Below are 13,214 nucleotides of genomic sequence, written 5' to 3' on the forward strand. Positions count from 1 at the left end.
ATTCTCAAGATTAATATGAAAGCATGCATTAAAAAAACAATGGAGGCAACGACATGCCTTAATACCATTCTTGAGAATGATGGTGCATTACACAAAATCTTTTATGGTGGGAAAGGCTTCTTTGAAAGTATATATTCGCATGATTTGTGACACAAGCATCATACATGGTAATTTGCTTATTTTCTTTCTAACTAAGCAGCTTACAAGTTTAAACTCTGTAAAATTTATTCATGGAATAAATGAATTGATGATTGGCTCACCATCTAGAATAATGCAATAAAATTGAATCTGCCAAGCAGGTTCCACGTTTAGACCATGCAAAATTTATTCTTGGAATAAATGTATTGATTATTGGCTCACCATCTAGAACAATGTAATAAAACCTAATTGTGTATGTATGTATTGATCATAATTTTCTCTTTCCCTTTTGCTCTCCCCCCTCTCTCCTTTCCTCTTTCTCGCTCTTTGTGTGTGTGTTTCACTCTCTCTCCCATAAACGCAATGTACAAGGGAAAGAGGAGAAGGAGGAAAGGGCTTACCTCAATGATGTACACCCGTCCCTTGAAGCTCTCCTTTGTGGTGTTCTCCATCTCCTTTGCATTCTTCTTATTCTCCTTCTCCTTTACATTCTCCTTGCTCTCTCTCTCTCTCTCTCTCTCTCTCTCTCTCTCTCTCTCTCTCTCTCTCTCTCTCTCTCTCTCTCTCTCTCTCTCTCTCTCTCTCTCTCTCTCTCTCTCTCTCTCTCTCTCTCTCTCTCTCTCTCTCTCTCTCTCTCTCTCTCTCTCTCTCTCTCTCTCTCTCTCTCTCTCTCTCTCTCCCCCCACACACAACTCCTTGTGATTATATCATAGCATTAAGGTCAATAATGCAAATCTCAAAAACCCAAGTGAGTTGCTAATGACCCCTAGAAGTCCTTAACTCAAGACACTTCCATGAGATTCAACTAGCCCAAGGTGAAGAAGGCTATGATATTATACAATTCAATTATCGATTCATACCCTATGGTAAGTGATTGTTATGTGTGTGGCCCAAAAGCAAGGGCCTCTTTTGACAAGCTCAAGCCAATCCACTAAGGATTGTAGTTAATACATGTGACGATGGTTGCTCTTGTGATGGCTAGCACAAATTATGTATGAGAGTTGAGAAATTTTATGTGTAGACAAGTGGGACAATTTTTGTATCAATCAATTTACAAGTTTCAACAAGTTGACAACTATATGTTTTTTGTATTACTAAATTGACACAACTTATCGACTGACAAGTTTATGTCCCCATCTCAACAAGTTCATGTGCTGGTAGGCTGAGATGTTTGACAGTTGATGAGTTGAAAAGTTATCATTTGACAAATTGACAACTTATGTCTTGGTTGGTAGTAGGTGGATAGGTTGACAAATTGATAAGTTGACAAGTTAACAAGTCATGCATCGATAAGTTGATCAACTAGTACGCAAAAAATTTGACAGGTTGATGTGTGAGACTCAAAAAGTTTCCATGCATCATGGATTGACAAGTTATATATGTTGACACATTGAGAAATTTATGTATTGGAAGCTTGACAAGTTTTATGTGTTGACAAGTTGATAGATTGACAAGTTCTCCTTATTTCAATGAGTTTGTTTTGTCTCAATTAGCTGACAAGTTGACAAATTACTTCAAGAAGTTGACAAGTTATGCCTCCATTGGTGAGTTGGTCGGTTACAAATTAAGGAGTTGACAAGTTGTCAACTGATGCATTGACAAGTTGATAGTTGACATTTGGATTGTGGATGCTATAGGTGGAAGCCTTCATAGCTCGAAATTGCAAGGTAGATCTAGTCCTCTTCTCCTTTACTTGTGGTAATCATTCTAAGCCCTAGGTACTTGATTAACTTATATAGTATAAGTGTTGATGTAGCTTTTTGGTCAACTAATGCCTCGTATCTATTGCAACACTCTAGGTGATCATATGTGCTAGGTTGTATTGGAAAGATGATGGTTTTTATGCCAAAAGTTAGTCATGTGGTATCTTACAATCCAATCATGGTGATTTTAGGATAGCACGATGCCTACATTTTGCTCTAGGTCACTTGACTTTTGAGTCTTCCACACTATAGGTGGTGATGCCAACATACTTAGATGTCTATGCCCTAATCTTAGTCAAGATGGTGAAGGTTTAGATGTGAGTTATAGTGACAAGATGAATAGTTATAGTGGTCCAATAAGTGCAATTATGGTGATGGCATATAAGCTTTCCAAATGGGTTGAATGATCCAAGTATTCTCCTAGATGTAGCATCAATGCTCCACAAGCCTTGCAATACATCAACATTCCACGAGCCCTATCATACCAACCACTTAAGATTTTTAAAATGACTCAATTTTATATCAAAAATATAAAATTGTGCTAGTTAGTAAGCTATCATGGGGGTTTTCAACTTAGTCATGGTGGTGACAAATCCACTCAAATCGATGGTATTTCCACACAAGGTATTCAATTAGATAGGTGGTGTTTAGCCCAATACCCATAGTAGTGTATAGTGTATTCTTACCCTAATTCATGATGTCTTTAGTGCCTACATAGTTAGTCATGGTGGTCCAAGTAGTCATGGCAATTGGAAAACTCACTCAAGATTATGGCTTTCTCATTGTTGAAATCAACATCTGTTTGAGTACTACTGGTTGATCCAATCCTCAAGACGCTACCAGCTAGATTTATGCTTCCAAATTCAAGAAATAAGGCTATCTTTCTGACTTGAAAGTCAATTTGGTGGTCTAATCATTGTGGCATTGCAATCATGGTGGTCGATGCAAGCCTCTAATGTGTGTTTTAAAATAATATTTCATACCTCCAAGTGGTATCTAGTGACTAGATCTTGTACTTGAGATGCCAACACCATACCTAAGCACTTAGAGACACAAAAATACAATGACTTGAGCTTCCAAACATGCATTCAGGACGGTCCTTGGCTACCATCATGGTGGTGTGATGGATATCTTTGTTTATGCTCAAAACAAGCATGCAGCATCTTGATAGTTTTGTTATGATAATTCTTATGAAAATAAGATAACCTTTATTTATTTCTTTTTTTAGATTATCATTTGTCCAATTTTCACATGATTTCTGACTTGTAAAGTAAGATACTACATGTAGCACTAGTTGCATACTTGGTAAATAGATGGTAGGTAACTCATGTGTTTTGTGTTGTGATGAGTAGATTATCACATGGAGTTATAGAGATTAACTATTTTGAGTGGATTTTATTTTAATGTGCAAGGATCAATCATGTTTTGGTGTTTCATGAGCACAAATGTAAAGAAGCAAAATTCTACAGCAAAGAAACTAGAGATACTAGAAGTTCATAGACAACGTGCACACCAAGCTATAGCCATGCCATGGATCATTCTTATTACCATTGACCTTGAAACAAGGAAGTCATGGTTACAAATGAAAATGAAACTTTACAATGAAAGAAGCATGAAACACACCTCATGCTGGGGGACATGCATACTGAGCTCCATGTATGGTGGGAGGTCCCAATGAGATCCTCAAGAAGATGTTCTTAAAGTTGATAATGGCAAAAAGATCCACAAAATATATATCTCCACCTTTATTTTACACCTAGCCCTAGTTCTCATGACATGTTAATTTCCTAGGACTAAAATAAGGTAAATGTGTGACATGACAAGTTATCATGGCTTGAAAGAGCTTTACCTTTAAAAGTAAAATACAGAGATAATACAATGGAAGATCCAAAGAAATAGCTCCACAGGATGTAGATCCTACTAAAGAAGCATCCAAATGAATATGGTGAAGACCACCCATTGAAGGAGCAAAAATAGAAGATCATAAGTAAATTTTCTCCAAATTGTGAGAAATAGGGTTGATAATAGTAAAATGGCCATAACTATTGGGGATTAAAGGTTGCATGTGCCTAGCTACCTAATTTACTTGTACTTTACTACTCGCACTTGTGTACACTACAAGCAGAGACTACCCATCAAACTATCACTTTATTCTTTATTTTTTCTATAACAATAGAATAAGGGAAGATAGGTCACTCATTGTGATTATTGGAGTTCCCACCTACTATATTGATCTCTCTTGCTTAAACCTCCATAGCTCTTACATCTTCTTGCTTCCAATTGTGCTCTCACCTCTTGCTCCACCTTTCAATTGGTATCAGAGTGTGCATTCAACGAGCTTCACCAATATTCACTTCAGTCCAAGAAGATATCTTCATTCACAGCTTCCATACTAGCCGCTCAAAGAGGTTTGCATTAGTCCCATTTCTTTCTTGATACCTTCCACCCTTTCCATCATTGATCAAGACTCTCAAAGGATTGCTCTGAGCTCTAGGAAGTGATCATTAAGCTCAACCACATCTTGCGAGACCCCAAGAGCAACCAATGTGATTTGCATCTATTTGGGCTACCCCTATTTCTAACCTCATGCATCTTCTGTAGCTCTTGTATACCTCCAACTTCCTCATTCACTTACTTGGCATCCTCCTTGGCACTTGTGGATTTGACCTTGAGTATTATTTGGAGCATTTGAGGCTAGGCATTGATCTATAGTTTAGGATAGCTTTATTGTTCACTGTTGGATAGCAAGTATTTGGTACCTAAGCAGCCTATTTTTTGTGCCCAGATGATGTATTGATTCTTAGGAAAGGCTTTAGCATCAATTTTTTTAGCTTAGTATTTGAAGGGTTCTTTGATATTTACCCTATGGGTAGCAAGCAATCACTATGCAAGCTTATGTATTGAATGCCTACAAATGCTTTGGGATGCTACATTGATGTATTGATGCTTGGCATTGGTTATTATCCTCGAGTATGATTATTTTGAGCTCTAGGGTTTTGTTTTGAGCTTCGATGGTTGCATATTTGCAATCTCTACTTGCTTTGAAGCTTTATTGGTTATGGGCTTAAAGGCTTATTGTGGGTACATGCTCTCAAATGCATTGTGGATACATGCTCTCAAATGTATTGTTTCATATCATTGGGCATTCTAGTTTGCTTCCATGAGAGCACTTTGATCCTTTTCTTTGCATAGCTTGCACTCTTCAGTCAGTGGAAGACTATTGCTTGCCTATGTATATATATGCTCAACTAGTTATGGTCTACATTGTTCATGCAGATATTGATGATTATGGGCTGATTTAGCCTTGGCTTGTACACCCAATATTTCCTCCTATCAAACTTGTTTGTCAACTTTTGATGCATGCCAAATTATATACTTGAGCCTCACTATTCATATGCAATGAGTCAATTACAGATTGGTAGATCTCTATAGTTTTAGGAGATCTCATTGTGCATAGTTGGCTAATGTGCATACTACTGTCTTGTTTGTGATTGCATTTGTCTCTCATATCTTTGGGTCTCTAACAGTATTCGATACCTTGGTCGTTTATGTCTATCTTGCATTGCTAGTTGCATTATATATCCCAATTGCTACTCGACTATTCCTCACAATGGGAGCTTTCTTTTTTCTTTTTGGTCTTTTGCCCACGATTATATACTCCTTTACTGCAATTTTGTGGCCAACCATGCTAAAATTTTAGTTTTAAGAAGTTCTTTGAGAGAAAACACTTGTTACAAGCACTCTATGGTATTTATTTTATGGACAACTATATCTTGCCTTATATCTTGTCTCATATAGTTGGTTTCGGGCTAGTTTTTGGGCTATTTTATTGCTATTATGTTAGCCTATTTACTCTTTATTTTGCAGTTATCATGGCATCTACTACTAGGGATCTTAGGGAGGCCAGTGACCCTTGGTTGGGGGTCTCAGGGGGCCCTTGGCTAGGGAGTATCCCTAGCCCAATGGTAAAGGGAATATTCCTTGGTAGACTAGAGAAGGTTCATAATATAGTCAAGCACATGCCAACTAGACTACCTTCCCATGCTATAAAAGGAATATCCCTCTAAAGCCATTGTCAATCTATGTTTCACCTAGTCAGAGTTCTTCTGACTACTCTTAAGCTCATTGCTTATCATCTGTCTAGATCCTCATCTAAGCTTCATAGTGAAAGCACATGGGTGGACAGAGCCATCTTTGTATCAGTTCATTTGAAATTAATGCAATCTCTATTCTTCTCATATTTACTGTGTGTTCTTAACTCCTTGCTCAAATTTTTTTCACTATGCTGTGTAATTTCTACATGGTATCAAAGCCCAAGGGGCTTTGAGGAGGAGTGAAGAGTATGCGAGAGGCAAGGGCTTCAATAACAAAGAGAAGAAAAGTTGTCTATTATATCAAGTAGCGAGGGTGGTGATGGCACATCAGGTGGTGGTACTGCTGACTAGTAATTCAAACATTGAGGATTCATCCACCAACCTTCAACGAAGGCAAGTTAGATGGTACAAACTATACTTTGTGGAAGTCTAAAATCACAATTATCCTTGATTTTTATGAGCTTCTAGAGATAGTACTAGGGATTGACCCAGAACCACAACCCATTCCCGATCCATCAAATTTGAGTGTCATGATTCCTCCAAATGCAGATCTTATATTGTACAATGCATCTACATTCCTCCAAATGCTTGGAAATAAAGGAATGTAGATGCATTGTGTACCTTAGTTACAAGGTATTATGATAGCATTTTGACCTTGATTCAATATATAACCAAAGCATTAGAAAACTGGAACGTACTAAGGAGTTAGTATGAAATGCAAAATGAAACAAGGATTCAAAACTTGGAGAATCAACTAGCATCATAGAAGTTTGCTAAAGCAGAGATAGCTAAAGCATTCATCACTTGGATCTATGCAACTAGATGGCTAGCACTAGGATACAAAAGACTAGTGAGGAGCTAGCTTGGAACTACCCTAAACACTCAGGTGAGACCTCAAGCTTTGATGTTTAAGGAATTTTGTGCATTACTAATGGAAAAGGAGTTGAGGCTTAAAGCTTGAGAATGTAGCAATGGTGGAGATGTTGTATTTTTTACTAATGCAAAAGGCAAAGGTGAATCTTCTACCAACGGTGACAAAAAGGAGAAGGGTGGTAAGAAAAAGTTTTAAGGAGAGAGAGTACTTCTATTGCAAGAAGAAAGGACATGCAATCGCAGATTGTCATGTCAAGAAGGCAGATGAAAAGAATAGCATCATGAAGACTAAAGGGAAGGAGATGACCAATATAGCTAAAGTAGAGTTAGAGTTATTCATGGCAACCATTGAGGAAGTGTGTTCCTCGAACAAGAAATATCTAACACTGACTCATGGGTATTAGATAGTGGTTCCTCCCATCACATGACTAACAAGAAAGGTCTACATAGTTCTATGAAGCCTTTGCAAGAATCCATCACTATGACGGTTGGGAATGATACAAAATGCCATGCTGAGGTTGAGGTACTATCTCCTTTATTATTACAAATTGTGAACTCAAGAATATTTCAAATGTGTTGTATGTTCTAGAGATTAAGAGACATCTGTTATCATTTTCTTTTATAACTGATCTTAGCAATGAGATGAGGTTCACTAAGATAGGTGTAGAAATTAATGATTGTGATGCCAATGTTATCGACAAAGGAGAAAGGTGGAACAACCTGTATGAGCTAAGTGCTCTCACAGCCACTACTGGTGTGGGCACAAGTAAACTTTGGCATGAAAGATTTGCTCACATTGGTTTTGTAGTGTTAAAGGAGATGCATAAGCAAGGTATGGTTGCTCACCTACCTATAGTAACTAAAATGAAGAAACCATGTGAAGCTTGTATGGTGGGCAAGCAAGAGACAAAGGCATTTCCACAAGAAACTAGAGTAGAGCGAAGGCTCCTCTAGAGTTGATGCATGCTGACTTGTGCAGTAAAATGCCTAAAAAAGCCTCAGGAGGATCTTCTTATTTTATATTGATTATTGACGACTATAGTAGGTAGATGTGGGTGTATTTCCTTTGTGATAAGTCTTAAGCTTTTGGTAAGTTTAAAGAATGGCTAAAACTTATTGAGAATGAAACTAGACAAAGTGTGAAGAAGTTTAGAACATATGGTGGTGGTGAGTTCAACTCAAAAGAGTTTGAAGACTTTTGCAAGAGTGAAGGGATTAAGCATCAATTGACAATGCCTCATACACCTCAGTAGAACATTGTGGAAATGGCAAGGTGCATCCTTGTCTATTTGCCTTATTCTCAATTGTGGTAGGCATAGGATTGCTGCAAGCATAGAGCTGCTTCGCCCATCGTGGCAATGGCTTTTCCAGTGGCATGATTATAGGTTGGTAAAATTTTTTCTCATAATCTGAAGATAACGCTTCCTCCTCCTTAAGAGTAGAGATAGCTCTTGGAATATGTTCATAGTGGATTACTTCTTCACTAGATGATAAAGTGGAGGAACTTATATTCTCCTTCTTCACTATAAGTGGTTGCTCCTTGAACATCAAATCAAGACTTGCGATGATCTTCTTTGCCTCTTGGTCATACAATTTGTAAGCCTTTTGCTCATCACTATAACCCATTTGTGATTTTTGGATTTAACATTTTTATCTTATCCTTTGGAATGTGTGCATAACATTCACATCCAAAAGTTTTAAAATGTGAGACACATGGTTTCTTACCAAAATAGGCCTCATGAGGAGTTTTATCCTTAAGAGCCTTTGTGTAACTCCAATTGAAAATGTAGATTGCATATTAATAGCTTCTTCCCAAAATTGGTTAGGTAATCCCTATGCTTAAGAAGGGTATGGCTGTAATTAATATAGGTACAAAACTATTCTAAAATAGTGTGCAATCTATAGGTAGTGTGGGGTCAACATGAGACATATCCCTCTAGTCTTTAGCCTGTTGGGCCTCTCAAAGGTAAGGAAACTCTTCCACAATAGCGGTCAGCCACCAAAAGGCTTCTTCCAAGGGTAGGCCTTACCATTTGATGAGGTATTCCTTGATGGGTTGAGATCTCAAGTGTCTATCTCACTACACAATGGTTGCCTCAGGGATATAATGAATGATGCATTCTTCGTCTATAGGAGGTAGCTCTTCCACATAGTCTACTAAGGTATTAATGATGGGAATTAGCTAGCTAACATGAAACACATTGTGAATCTTGGTGTTGGAGTCACTAACTCTCTTTAGGATCTAATAGGGGCCATAGAGAGGATGGGCTAGCTTGTTACTACTACTACCCTCCTTGAGAATGGAGTAGCGCGACTTAGGCATTTTTAATAGAACCAACTCTCCCTCTTGAAATTTCAAATGCCTTCTACTCTCATCAGCATAAAGCTTCATGTGATCTTAAACCTTCTATTGATTCACTTTGCATTCTTGAAGTAGGACCTGCATGTGCTCTAACTCCTCTTTACTTTGTGGGTTGATCTTGTCATTGAGCAGGACCATTGGGAGGGGGACCTTATACCCACACAGTGTCTCAAAAGGAGAAACCCCAATGCTAGAGTGAGTGGAGTTGTTGTATGCAAATCCAGCCAACTAAAGCCACATATCCCAAGTGTGTTGCACATGATGGCAAAAGTGCCTTAGGTAGATCTCAAGCCATTTATTTACCCTCTCTATCTAACCATTTGTCTATGGGTAGTATACAATGGATGGAGAAAGCTTGGTAGCCACCCATAGATGTGAAAACTATCTACCAAGATTTTCTCATAAACTTGGCATCTGTATCATGCACTATGACTTGTGGTAACCCATACAACTTAAACACATGCTCCATAAAACTAAGTGGCCACCTAAGTTGTGGTATATTGAGTTTAGTGGGAATAAAGTGGACATCCTTAATGAGTCAGTCAACTAACACATATATATAGTTCCATCCTTCCCTGATGACCAACAAGTCAATAATGAAATCCATAGTGATATGTGTCCATTTTGCTTCAAGAATAGGTAGGGGCTGTAAGATACCAGTTGGTCTAAGCGTGCCATCCTTATTCTGTGGCATGGGACAGAACTGGTCACGAAATCCTTGACATCCCTCCATAGGTCCTTCTTGTGAAAGCTCTTGGCAATCCTATTATATATTTTGAAAACACCCAAATAACCAGCTATGAGGCAAGAATGCATCTCTTCCATGATCTTACATGTGAAGGGAGAAGTGTGGGGGATGAAAATCTTGCCATGGGACCATATAAGGCCATTTTCAAGCTGATATTGGGAGTTTTCTTCCATTACCCCATGATGTAACGTTTGAAATATGTGGCTGAATTTCTCGTTCAGCAAATAGGTCTCCTAAAACTCCTCAATCCAATCACTATGCAACTTTGAAATGGAAGATACTAGGATGCCCACATCCGTGATAGTGAATCAACCACATATAGTCTTTACCCCTAGTGTGAGAGATGTCAAAAGAATAACTTTGCAAAGTTTCCACCCATCTCCTCTACTTAGGAGTCAAAGTAGATTGAGTCATGAAGTACTAGAGGATGTGACATTCACTCTTCACTCTAAATCGGCTCCCTTATAGGTAATGGTGCAATTTCTTAAGAGCATGAAGGATGGCTAATATCTCCTAGTCATAAATAGTCATTTTCATCTCCTTTTTGTCAAACTTATGGCTCTCGAAAGCAATCGCACCATGCTCTTGCAATAATACAGCACCAATATCTTGACCACTAGCATCACACTGAATGGTAAACTCTTTTGAGAAGTCAAGGCATACAAGGATGGGGCTTGAAGTAAGCATTTCCTTCAATTGGTTGCAATCAGCAGTAGCATCCCAAAAAAAGTATTCCTTCTTTAACCAATATATTAAAGGTGCTACAATGGTGGCATAATGCTTGATGAAATGTCTATAAAATGAAGAGAGACCAAGGAAACCAGGTAACGAGGTAGTGCTAAATGGTTAGACTAGTCCTTAATACATTACACCTTTTTGGGGTTAGCCTGTATGTCATTTTCACTAACAATGTGTCCCAACTACTCCACAAAGGTCTATGTGAAGATGCACTTACTTTCCTTAGCAAATAGCATATGCTCTCTCAAGACATGAAACACCCATCTAACATTTGTAAAGTTCTTCTCTTGTAATCTATTGTAAATAAGAATGTCATCAAAAAATATGAGCATTAACTTGAAAAGGAAGGGGTGTAATATTTTATTTTTGAGGCTCTGAAATGTTTGGGGGTATTAGCAACCCAAAAGGCATCACTAGAAAATGATAAAGCCCACGATCAGTCCTAAAAGCCATTTTGACCTCATCACAAACCCGCATATATATTTGATGAAGCTGGAGCATAAATCAATCTTAGTGAAATACTGTGTCTCTTTCAACTCATCCAACAAGTCATCAATCCTTGGGATATGATATCAATTCTTGATAGTGATCTTATTCAAGTTCATGTAGTCATGCACATGCAAAAAGAGCCATCTCTCTTTTTAACTAGTGGGACTAGAGATGCATAAGGTGAGGAACTTGGTTCAATAAAGCCCATCTCAAGTAACTCTTTGACTTGGTTTGCAACTTCTTTGCATTCACACTTGGAGAGTTGATAAGGTGGCTTGTTCATTGGCTTAGAATGGTGTTCTAGATCAAATGGGAAGTCCACTTGCCTCTTAGGGAAAGGGTTGTAGGCATCTGAAATAAATTGGCATACTCTTCTAGTAAGGCTTTCAAAGCTAAGTTCTTTGTTACTTTGAGGGCTTATCTGAGTTTTCCTTATTCAACTGCAAGACAAAGATCTATGAGCATTTCTTAAACTCCCTTTTGAGTTGCTTTATTGTAATTTATTGAAAATCACCATTATCACGAACTCCCTCTAAGCGGATGAATTGTTGAAAATCGCCATTATCATGAACTCCCTCTAAGCGGATGAGTTATCCATGTATCATAAACTCCCTCCATATAGACATGAGAGAAGTCTAGAGAAAATTTACCCAAGTGTTTTAGCCAATCACAACCCAAAACAACATCAATGGGACCCATGTCTAATGCAATTAGATTGATTGATGCCACATAGTTTTTAACCAAGCGTATGGAAACCTTGGAGCATACATGTGTGTTGATTTTTTCTTTACCATTTGTTACTTGAACTTTCAAGGGGTTTTGTAATTCCGTAGGGATGCATTTCAACCAATCAATGGCTAATTTATTAACAAAATTGTGTGTACCACCACTATCCACTAGGATAAATACATGCTTTCCATTAATTCTTCCTTGAATTTGTAGAGTGTTGGGGCTCCTAGAGCTACTCCATGCATCCATGGAGATGGAGCAAATGGAAGTGGTAGTTAGGGGGGGAAGGGGGGTAGTAGAGGTGATCAAACTAAGATCGTGAGGTGCGGAGTCACCTAGCTAAAAGGGAAACCCATCCTCCAAATCATAGAATTGCTCTTGGTCCAGGTCCTCTACATAATCCTCATTTCCAACATGTGTAAAGTTATTTGTAGCATGCAAGGCATGTAATTCCTCCTCATCATTTTTCCAATCCTCCATTACATATATGCTATGAACTTTGATCTTTGTTGTCTTATAGGGGTATTTTGAGGCATGGTCGATTGTGTAATTCTCACCACATGTAATACATAATCCTATTTCTTTTTATTCCTTCACAACATTTGGAGAATGAAATTTTTACCACTTGGATCACTCCATGCTAACATAGTTCAAGGCATGTTTTCAACATATTTACCCTCACCATTAGAGATAAGTGTTGTTCCAAAAGTTCCACGTTTTCTTTTAGCATGGAAGGGGGGTAGGTAGGTATTTTGGGGCTATTTCTAGGCATGGGTTTGCCTATAAAAACACCTCCATAGGGGCCTAGCCTCATTAAGGTGCAAGGGTGTCCAAAAACCTTACTAAAAATTCTTCTTTTTACAATACTTTATTGCATATCTTTCAACCAATTCTATTGCATCAAATAAGGTAGGTAGAAGGATTTTGAGCTATTATATTGGCTTAACAAACTAGGCTCTAACCTATAATGTACTTGTGAAATTTTGTGTCATCACTAATACTCTCAACATACATGGTCAAGTTCAAAAACTGATTTGTATACTCCCTCACTATGGGATTACATTGGTCAAGCTGGTACCAACATTTTCATGAAATGCAAGAATGGAACAAGAGCTTGGATGGAGGGATTACCTTGACAGTCCAATGACTCACTAGCTTCCATTACCCTTTTACAATGGCTTATTAATCTCTTGGGATCAAATCAGAACACACGTGACAAGGGAAGTGTTAGGGTCAGCATAAATCAATTGAGTAGAGTTGCCACTATTAATTGAAATTTGAATGCAATAGGACAAGCATGCAAGCAAGCTATTAATTCAATTGGACAGTATTATGCATTC

This window comes from Lygodium microphyllum, chromosome 1 (genome assembly GCF_053477565.2).
Source record: "Lygodium microphyllum isolate KBCC chromosome 1, Lygodium_microphyllum_v1.1.10, whole genome shotgun sequence".
Lineage (NCBI taxonomy): Eukaryota > Viridiplantae > Streptophyta > Polypodiopsida > Schizaeales > Lygodiaceae > Lygodium > Lygodium microphyllum.